Source organism: Sorex fumeus, unplaced genomic scaffold (genome assembly GCF_029834395.1).
Source record: "Sorex fumeus unplaced genomic scaffold, SorFum_2.1 ptg000044l, whole genome shotgun sequence".
NCBI lineage: Eukaryota > Metazoa > Chordata > Mammalia > Eulipotyphla > Soricidae > Sorex > Sorex fumeus.
Genome location: NW_026606101.1, coordinates 6213739 through 6225304, shown reverse-complemented (window position 1 = coordinate 6225304; position 11566 = coordinate 6213739). Strand labels below are relative to the sequence as shown.

General features: G+C 42.4%; 1 pseudogene; it reads right to left on the bottom strand.

Annotated features, from left to right (window-relative positions):
• Positions 1-10680: 10680 nt before the first annotated feature.
• On the bottom strand, positions 10681-10796 carry LOC130030922 (uncharacterized; annotated as a pseudogene).
• Positions 10797-11566: the final 770 nt, after the last annotated feature.

Genomic DNA, 11566 nt, shown 5'->3' with positions numbered 1-11566 from the left:
TCAGTGTTTTTTTTCTAACTTTTTCAATTGATTGAGGTACTGTGATTTACAATACTGCTAATGATAGTTTCACCTATACATAATTCCAACATCCTTCAAATTATATAACTTAATGCCAGGGACACTTTTTTTTGTTTTGGGAACACACCATTAAGTGCTCAGTAGTCATTCTTGTCTATGTGCTCAGAAATAACCCCTGATGGTGTTCAGAAGACTATTTACTATACTAGGGATGAAATCAGAATTGGCCTCACATAAGGAAAGCACCATAACTCCAGTACTATCTTCTAGCCCCTTGCTGAGATATTTTATAGTGCAAGAAAGACCCAGTTTATTCTATTTGTCTTCTATCTGGTGTGTCATATAATCTCCCCATGATTGGGAGTTCTTCAATTAGGTCAGCAGAAATTATATCTGAATTCCTTAAGCTAACACGTACTTGGGTCTTGGAATGTCCCATTAAAGAATGTAGTTCTCTTTCTGTCAGAAACTTCAAGTCAAATAATATTAATCCTCTGAAGGTTTTGGACTATGCTGAATGTACTTTTTTATCAATAGCACCTTGTTAACATGAAGAAATTTAGTAAATGAGGTAGAATAGGATAGGAGGAAAGTACTGGCCCATGCTCTCTCCACAACTTCTTTCTTCCATCTGTGCATTAATTCATTAATCTATCTATATATCTATCCATCCATCCATTCATCTACCCATCTACCATCTAATCCCTCAATGATTCTAACAATATTGTGCATTAGTGGAAAGATTTTTAGAATTGGAAAGGATGGGAATTAACATACAAAATCACCACTTTCTACGAATTTTTTACTTTACACATTATTTTAATTTCCTGAGCCTCATTTCACTAATTGTAAAATGGAGATGCAAATACCTCTCACAACATTATCGTTCAGATTAAATGTTGTGATACACAATGTACCCATACTTGATATTTGGTAGTTATTCTATTAGATTAATAAACATAAACTCACTGAGTGCTCCATGCATGTCTGGCTCTGTACTAGGAGAAGAATTCTGAGAGTTTCTCAGGAAGATCTACCCTAATTTAAACTGTCATTGATCAGAAAGAAGCCACTCTGAATCTTAATTTCTATTCTGTAAAATAGAGTTGACCATATGTGTCATCAATCTATCCTTCAGTATATAACCAAAGAATACAAAAACACTAATTTTAAAAGATACATACACTCTTAACTGTTAGAAAAGATGAAGTCATGAAATTTACATACAAGTGGTATTACATGGAAAGTATCATGCTAAGTCAAAAAGAGAGGGATAGACATAAAAAGATTTCATTCATCTGGGGAACATAAAGTAACAAAATAGGAGACTAACACCCAAGAATAGCTGAGATTAGTATCAGGAGGTTTACTCCATGGCTTGGAGGCCAGCCACACATGCTGGGGAAAAGGCAGCTCAGATAGAGAAGGGAGCACCAAATAAAGGGTGTTGGGAGGATCCTCTTGTGATGGGAGAAGCATGCTGAAAGTAGACTATAGACCAAATATGACTGCCACTCAATGCCTCTTTTGCAAACCACAATACCCAAAAGGAGAGACAGAACAAAAGGGAATGCCCTGCCACAGAGGCAGGGTGGGATGGGGGGGTGGGGGGGGGGGAGTGGAGGGTGGAGGGATACTGGGATCTGTGGTGGTGGAAAATGGGCACTGGTGGAGGTATGGGTATTTGATCATTGTATAATTGAAACCCAAGCACAAAAATTTGTAAGTCTACAACTGTACCTCATGGTGTTTCACTAATAAAAACTTTTAAAAACAGATACATACACTCTTATTTCACTGTAGTATCATTTACAATATACACTGTGGAAATACAGCAACTATCCAATGACAGAAGAGTAGATAAATATGTGTTCTTTATACATAACAAATGTGTTCTATATACACAGCTATTTTTCAAAAGATGAAATTTGGGGCCAGAGAGAGAATACAGCAGTCATCTTGCAGATAGCTGACCTAGGCTCTTACCCCAGTACCACATATGGCTCCCCTTCCCTGATCATAGAGCCAAGTGTAAGCCCTGAGCACCACCAGGTGAGCCCCAAAGTAGAAAAAGATTTTAGTTTTTGCTAAAACATGTATGAAACTGCAAGTGATCAGGCTAAATGAAGTAAGTCAAAAGGAGAAAGAGAAGTAACAAATGATCTCATTCATATGTGGTATATAAAGAAATGAAACAACAGAATAGACAACGGTCACGGTCTTCACAGTCCTCACGATCCTCCCGTTGTTCATCGATTTGCGCGAGTGGGTCCAGTAACGTGTCCATCTTGAGACTTGTTGTTACTGTGTTTGGCATATCGAATACGTCACGGATAGCTTGCCAGGTTCTGCCATGCGGGCGAGATACTCTCGGTAGCTTGCCGGGCTCTCTGAGAGGGGCGGAGGAATCGAACTCAGATCGGCGATGTTGGCTGCTTGTAAGGCAAATGCCCTACCGCTGTGCTATTGCTCCAGCCCAGAATAGACAACATCCACTGAAAATATACCATTAGACTCTGACCATAGAACTGAGATTATCAAGAAGAGGTGGGCCAGTAAGATGGTCTGGTGGACTGTGTGGACGAATATTGACACTTTGGTGGTAGGTGTGGTATGAAAACATTGAAACTCCTTTAAGGAGTATAGAATGAACCACTATAACAAGTAACTGTAACAAGTCCCTAGATTATCCTGGTCTCTAGATTACAGAAGAGGGAAGCTTGGATAAAACAAGGAAGGAAGAAGAGACAGACAGGCAATAGTACAGACCTGGAGCTGAGCAAAGTTAACTTAGTTCCTGAAGGGAATGCTAGACCTCTGCATGATAAATGTCAAGCCCTAACCCCCCTGAACATTAGCCCCCTTTGTGAAGAAGTAAAGATACCACAAGCCCACATCCGACTTACTGTAACACAGCAAGACTGGATTAGATCATGTCTATAAAGCACTCTGGACTTCTTGGAGAATGGCCATTTATAAATAGCAGGTGGTGGTATTATTATTAATCAGGCCAATCTCCCATTGAAGCTAATTGCTACTGAGGCCAATGGGACATTTACCTGGGTGTATCCTAGGAATCAGGCTTTACAGCAACAATCCATTATTTATTCATCATTAGATTAACAGCCAAGAAATAAATACATCTCATAAAGAGCAGTGGTACTTATTATCTATGTGAAGGCCCAAAAGGGAAAAATATATCATCTGCTTTTCTGGGCATCCTAGTTCCAATCCCACTGCCACTTCTGGTTGGGTACCAAATAAAATGACTTACATTTTCTACCCTCTATTTCCTCCCTTGTAAAAGAGAAATTATAGTTTTTTGGAGAGGGTTTGAGTATAGGCTTAGTTACCAAGTAATCCAGGGTGCTGAGGGGCTATTGCTGGCTCTATGCTCAGGAGTGACCTCTGGAGGCTTCTGGAGATCTTATACAGTGCCACATCAAGGCAAGCTCATTAATCCCTATATTCCCTCATCACCCCCTTGAATTGATAGATCTTGCCCAGGACAAAAGCAGTGACAATGAAATTAAAGCATTGAATGCTAGCTTCAAGCCTTATAAATTTGGGCCTTTGTAATGTAGAAAACGGGCCCAGATTTTGTTAAAAGTGAGGGCTGGGTGAGAGTCCAGCAGAAATCAAAGATCAAGAACACATTGTGCCCTCATGTGCTTCCAAATTCCCTGCCCCACTATGAATCCAACCAATGAGAAATGAATATACATTTTTTGTGTCCTGAAGTCTAGCCAATACCTGCCTTCCTGTCCACTCCTGAAATGGAGGACAGTGGCTTACAAGTTTGGAATAACCAATGAATGAGCAATAGAAGCACTATGCCATGACTGCCTTCCAGGCCTACACAGATCATAATTCTCCTCCCAATACATGGTGTTGGCCCAGCCTCTGTGAGGAACCATGTCACATAATGTGCCATATACCCAGGGGCTCAATACAACTAATAAAAATAATACAAAGTGGTGGGAAAGAAGGGAGAAGATGAGAAGGGGAGGGAGAGCAAGAGAAGAGAATAAAAGAAAAATAGGAGAGTGGAGCATGTGCCTCAGTGATTAAACCTATTTCTTAATCACTTAATCACTTAACTTCCCGTTAGTCGTCGATTTGCTCGAGCGGGCGCCAGTAATGTCTCCATTTGTCCCTGTCGCGTGCTAGTGTAGCCCAATGGCATCTGTTCGCTCTGGGAACATGAAGAGCCTCAAACCGATCGTTCATGATCTTGACGAAGAAGTCTGACCATCTGGTAGGTGGGCGGCCATGCGGTCTTTTGACATCCTGTGGAATCCGGTCAGTAACAGCTCTAGTCCAGCGGTCGTCTTTAAATCTCATTACGTGACCAGCCCATCTGATTTTCGACACCTTGGCAAATGAGACAGCGTCCCTGATTCTTGATCGTCAATGGATGTCAGAACTCCGGATTCTTTCTCTCATTTGAGTGAAATGTGATATTCCAAGCATAGCTCTTTCTATTCTTCTTTGGGAGACCTGAATAGCGTTCTCATCCTGTTTTCGGAGGGCCCAGGTCTCTGAGGCATATGTTAATGCAGGAAGAACAGTGGAATCAAAGAGATGTGCCCAGAGCCGGAGGTTCTTCGTCCTCTTAGCTATTTCTTCGACGTTCTTGAAGGCGTTCCAAGCCGCTCTCTTCCTCCTGCGCAGCTCGGGTGCCAGGTCATTTGTCATGCTGACCTCTCGACCTAGGTACACATAGCTGTTGCATTCGGAGATGGTCGTTCCATTGAGAGTGAATGGGGCGTCAGGAACAAGGCTGTTTCTCATAAACATTGTCTTCGTAAGATTCAGCTGTAGTCCTACCTTTCCACACTCGCGGTCAAAGTTGGCCAGCATTTGTGCCGCTTGGCTGATGTTTGGTGTTATTAAAACAATGTCATCAGCAAAGCGGAGCTGGTGTAGTTGCCAACCATCTATCTTCACTCCCATTTCTTCCCATTCCAGTCGTCGCATGATGTTCTCGAGGGTGGCACTGAAGAGTTTCGGTGAAATGGTATCACCTTGCCGAACCCCTCTCTTGACATCAACGATCACTTCTTTGTAGAATGGTGAGATACTGGTAGTGAATCCGCAATACAGCTCACGGAGGATCCTGATGTTTTGGGCTTGAATACCCTGTTTGGCTAGGGCTTCAATGACCGCTTCCATCTCAACAGAATCAAAGGCCTTCTTTAAATCAATGAACGTTAAACAGAGCGGCATCTTGAACTCCCGAGAAACCTCAATGAGCTTGGTTATCGTGTGGATATGGTCAATGGTGCTGAATCCTTTGCGGAACCCGGCTTGCTCGCATGGTTGTCCTTCATCTAGTGTTCTGCCAATCCTATTTAGGATGACTCGAGTGAACAACTTGTAGATGACAGACAATAGGCAGATCAGGCGATAGTTGCCAATGTCATGGACGCTTTCCGGACCCGCGTGGCAGCTCCGGCAGAGACTCACGCACGACTGAAGACCCACAGAACAAGATACGCGGAACTCTCTGAGACCTTGGACTCCAGGCTCGGCGGACCCAGGGACAGAGTTTCTCCGCTTTCTCCCACCAACCACAGGTGACAAAGGGATTCTAATCAGGAGCCCCACCCTATCCTGCCCTGTCTGCTTCCATCAACCACCCAGGGATCGAATTGCACACAGAAGACCCACCCTACCCAGATAAATACCCCACTGGCAGACTTCCACTATCGACACTACCTCCAATACCCAGCCGTCGCCACACTCCAGGATGCTTTCCGGACCCGCGCGGCCGCAAAGCGGCCGCTTTGCGACACATCATAAGACACTAAATACCCATCTTCCGGAATTGTTGTACCATATTTGATAGGATTCAAATATGGCAACACCTACAAGGGGGATTAGAGGTCCCCCAAAAAGCCTCTATCCCTCTCGGAAAGACTGGCAAGCTACCAAGAGTATTCCACCTGCACGGAAGAGCCTAGCAAGCTATCCGTTGTGTATTCGATATGCCAAAACCAGGAACTACAACTGGTCTCATTCACCTGACCCTGAAGGCTTCACCGACATGGCAGCACTGAGAAGGATGAGAAAGGAGAGGCCGACAAAATCTCAAGGCCGACCTAGGCTGCCACAATGAAGGAAGACAAAAATGATCGTCTGTACTTTCAATGCATGTACGCTAGCATCAGATGCATCCATCAAGGACCTGATGGTACAAGCGTGAATGATCAAGTACGACATCATTGGTCTGACGGAGACAAGAAGGCATGAATCTCACCATGCCGTTTTCGACACTGGAGAAGAATTGTTCCTCGGAACATGCGATAAAAGAGGTGTCGGAGGCATCGGTGTCCTTGTCAACACAAACTTGGCCAAGAGCATTGATTCATTTGAATGCCTAACAAACCGAATTGGACGTTTACATTTGAATAGATGTGGCTCGCTGCCTGCAGTTTCTATCTTCGTTGTCTACGCACCAACATCTCATTATGATGAAAGAGAAATCGAGAAGTTCTACATGGAGCTAGAGAAGTTCTATAAAGAAGACCACACCTTCTACAAGATCATTGTAGGTGATTTTAATGCCAAGATAGGACTGAGAAGATCAGCTGAAGAACTTCACATTGGGACCCATGGCCTAGAATGGAATGAACAGGGTGAGAGACTGTCTGAGTTCATCATGTTGACCAAGACCATCCATGGTAACTCACAGTTCCAGAAGGCAGAATCTAAACGATGGACATGGGAGTCTCCCGGTGGACGATTCCACAACGAAATAGACCACATCATATTCAATCGACGGTTTTGCCTGACTGATGTCGCTGTTGTCCCAAAATTTCGAACGGGATCGGACCACCGTCTCCTTCATGCAAAATTCTGCTTCACAGAGCGGGGAGAAAGGGCTGCAAAGTTCAAAAAGAGAACTCCCAGAACGACCACCAACTGGGAGCTCTTTGGCACTATTGCAGCAACATGGGAAGATGCCATTGTTGACAACATTGACGAGGAATACGATCGACTGATTCAGCACCTCCATGAATGTGCGAGGAATGCCAAACCTATTTCTTATATGCTGAATTCCTGGGTTCAATCCCCCAGTATTATCATGAAAGAAAGAAAGAAAGAAAGAAAGAAAGAAAGAAAGAAAGAAAGGAAGGAAGGAAGGAAGGAAGGAAGGAAGAAAGAAAGAAAGAAAGAAAGAAAGAAAGAAAGAAAGAAAGAAAGAAAGAAAGAAAGAAAGAAAGGAGAAGGAAGGGGGGACGGAGGGGAGGAGTGAGGGAGGAAGGAAGGAAGGAAGGAAGGAAGGAAGGAAGGAAGGAAGGAAGGAAGGAAGGAAGGATTACAACTGTTCTACAATTGTTAGAAGGTCAGCTTTTCCAGAGACTTAGAATCAAAGTTTGATTGGATTGCAATCTCCTCTAGAGTTTCCAGAGGGAAATCTACTCCCTTTTCTTTTCCAGCTCCATTTTTCTTACCTAAGAGACAGCCTCCTCCTTCAGACAAGCAAAGTCATATTTCTCTGATCCTGTCTTCATTTTCAACTCTTTCTGACCATAGTCAAGAAAGCACCTCCAATTTTCAGTGCTCATATTGGACCCACCCAGATAATCCTAAATAATCTACCATCTCAAGATCAGATAATTATCAACTTTAATTGCACCTGCAATCTTAATTCCTTTTGATATATATATATATATATATATATATATATATATATATATATATATACCATTTTCAGTTCCCTGGGATTAGGACCCTTTTGGGAGGATCTTTATTCTGACTATTTGACTATTATAATTAAGCCGTTTGCTCCCAAATTGTGGTCCCTGGGCTATTTTTGTCCAACTCTTCTAAGGAGATTGAAAGACAGGGATAATCAAAGATTACACTCAGTATTTCTAAGATCAGACTCTTTCAGGGGTGAGACCCAGGCATAGAGGTTATTTTATACACTGCCTGGGAATTAATATGAATAGTCAAGTTTGAGAATCTCAACTCTAAATAGTTTTCTAAATAAGGACATTATCTACTATTGAAAACTTGATGGCTTTCAAATTATAGAGTGAGTTATCTAATAACATATTAAGTACCTAAAAAATGGACTCTGGAAAAGACAGTACAAATTTTAGTCTAACAAACCTGTTTCTCAAGATTTTTGCAGTCCTGGGCACCCTATGAACTTGTGTCCTTCCTGTAGCCTCCCTGACATACCTATTGCACGGCCCCACCCTAATGCCATGCCATAGTCCTCTGTTGACAGAGATTTTATTTGTAGACCCTTTGAAAATTCTGGAGGCCCACTGAGGGACCATGAATTGTCTTTGTATCTTGAATCTTCTCTGTATCATACTTCTTTGTTTCTTCATACCTTGAGCAACAACTTTTCAAGATCTTTTTATAAAATAAATGTTTGACTTGCTAATGGGACAGTAATACTAATTTGAATCAGTAAAGCACCTAAACACTATTGAATGGACATGAGTAAAGTCTTGGAGATCAGACATCTATAGCTTCTTCCTCTGGACCCAGTGTTAATCCATGCTTGACTTAGAGTACACAGAGTAATACTGCACTTCTAAGAATGAAAAGATCTGTGGGTTCCATTCCATGAGTGAGATTCCCTGAGCAATAGGACATTTGACCGAGCACCCAAGGCCAATATAAGTCTCTCTAAGCCTGAAGGTGCCTTCTCAGAAGTGTATAATTTAGTGAATATAAAATGGTCCTGAGAAAGAATTAAAAAAAAAAGAAAGACCCCAAATAGAGTCAGTTTTCATGCTATATCTCATATAGATATAACACCTACCCTAACTACAGTTTTAGCCTCTCCAAATAGTGAAATTTCAATAAACAATCTCAGAATTTTCTTATCAGCCCCAGAGAGGTAATCTGCATGGTAAAAGTCCCAGTCCCCTTATCTGCCCCTAAGGGAAGTGGCTTCACTTAATACAGCCTTTGCATTGGATAACAACCTTGTCCCACCCTCCTTTTTCCACTAACTATCCTCTCTTTCCGTAAGATCTTGCAGAGCTTTTCTATGTTCCAGATGGGTTACTGCCAAATGCATGAATAGCTTAATAAAGCAATCAGAGCCTTCAGTCTGTAAAGTCCTCAGTTTGGTTAACCAAAATAAATATATTTTTTGTTGAATGTCTGTGAGAGAGAGCCTTACAAAGCTGTTCATGATTAGATTTCAGTCATACAGTATTCCAATATCCATCCCTCCACCAGTGTTCATTTCCGAGCACCAGAATCCAGTGTACTCAGGTTCCTTTCCACCCCAGCCTGCCTCTATGGCAGGAGCTCTCTCTCTCTTTCTCTCTCTCCTTCTCTTTCTCTCTCACACACACACACTGTCTCTGTCTTTTTCTTTGTTCTCTGATAAGTGATTTAAACTTGATGGTCATTGGGTTATACTTTGACCCTCTTTGTTGAAACCAAAGTTAGAGATTAGACCTAAGAAATGGCTCAGAGAAAGGTGTAAAAGTCTCCGTGCTTACTCAGTTCTCAACACATTGTGATATGTGCAGTCAAGAAAGTGTCTGGTAAAGTGACCAGACACTAACTAATTGTAATCATTTTCAAAAGGAAGTGTTGAGTGGGTTTCCAAAAATCATTCTCTGGGCACAGCACTATACTTCATGAGTTTAGTTTCTAGGGGTGTGGAGTCATTAAACAATGAATTATCTGTTTAAGTCTTCTGAATTTGCTAACATTTGACTTTATAGCTTATAGAAACTTCATAGGTACCAATATGAATTATCAAAAACTGTTACCCTTCAATCTTCCTCTAGGAAATTAATTTGGTTAGTAAATCACTTCAGAATAACACCTTGGGAATTCAATTTTTTGAAGTGTTACTTCCCAGTGGGGCTGGAACGATAGCACAGTGGGTAAGCTGTTTTTGCGTTACATGCGGCCATCCCAGGTTCGATTCCTCTGCCCCTCTCGGAGAGCCTGGCAAGCTACTGAGAGTATCTCGCCCGCACAGCAAAGCCTGGCAAGCTCCCCGTGACATATTCAATATGCCAAAAACAGTAACAACAAGTATCACAATTTGTTGTGAGACATTACTGGTGTCCTCTCAAGCAAATCGATGAACAACAGGAGGACAGTGCTACAGTACTATATAACATATAATGGCACTATTCACTATATTAAAATAATCATAAGTATCACGGACTCATATGAAAGAAGAGATACTGTGTTTAAATGGAAAGGCAAGTTCTGTGTATAGAGCACAGAGGAGAGGGGAGAGGAGGAGATCACAGGCACACCTGTTAAGGGTAGAGAGGCCATGGACCCAGGAAAGACTAAAGATATGAACCTGATGTAAGATGTGAGTTATTGAAGAAAGTGTCCCTGACATTTTTATGATAAAGCATTTCATAGAAGAAAAAGCTGATAGAGCTTCACAAATCTCCATCTATACAGACCTACTTTCCACAATTAACATTTTCTTAAAAGGCCCTCCCGTTGATCGTCGATTTGCTCGAGCGGGCCCAGTAACGTCTCCATTGGAGACTTTGTTGTTACTGTGTCTGGCATATCGAATACTCTCGGTAGCTTGCCAGGCTCTCCGAGAGGGGCGGAGGAATCGAACTCGGGTCGGCCATGTTGGCCGCTTGTAAGGCGAACGCCCTACCCGCTGTGCTATTGCTCCAGCCCAAAAGAGGCCTACAGCATCTGGTATTCCCAGGGGGTCTCCCATCCAAGTACTAACCAGGCTCGACCCTGCTTAGCTTCCGAGATCAGACGAGATCGGGCGCGTTCAGATTTGTTTTATAAGTTGTTATCCTTAAGACTTTCTATTGTCCACTCATTTGACTCTTGGTTTTTTGTACGATGTAATGGGAGTAGGGTGGAGGTACAATGGGACCACACTCTGCTGTGTTCTTGGGCATTCCTGACTCTGTGTTGAGACGTGATCCTGGTAGTGCTCAGGAGAACATATGTTGTGCCGGGATTCCAGACAGGGTCAAGGGCACTGCAATCATATGTGAGGCAAGTGCTTTACCTCCTGTGCTATCTCTGACCATTCCATCTTACTTTTTGATACATTTCACGGGAAGTGGAAGTCATCAGTACACTTTACTTAAGCCTTGTTATCATGTATGGCATTGATTACAGCACAATATTTCTTTTCTTCTTTTAATGTGGGTCTCCCACAGAAGTTTCTCAATTTCCAGGTCCAATCCCCCCAATATTTGGTCAGTGCTTGGATCCAAAGCTGCAGTACTCAGTCAGTGGTGGAGGGCTTTCAGGGCCCACTCTCAAACTCGTGGTTCTTAGAGGCTACCAATGCTCTACACCATGAATTTTGGTAGTCATGCAGTGCCAGGGACCAGTTGTAGACCCTTGAACATGCCAGGCAAGTACTTCATCTTTGTGAGCTGTATATTCAGTTCCCAGTATTTTTGTTAAGGAAGATTTGCATGTAATGAAATCTCACATCTTAAATGTACAATTCAGTGGGCATTAGAGCATTAAGAGATTTTTAGCCAGAGGAATTACTTGACAAGGGTTGCGCTTTTTTCAAGATTACTCCAGCTTTGGGTAG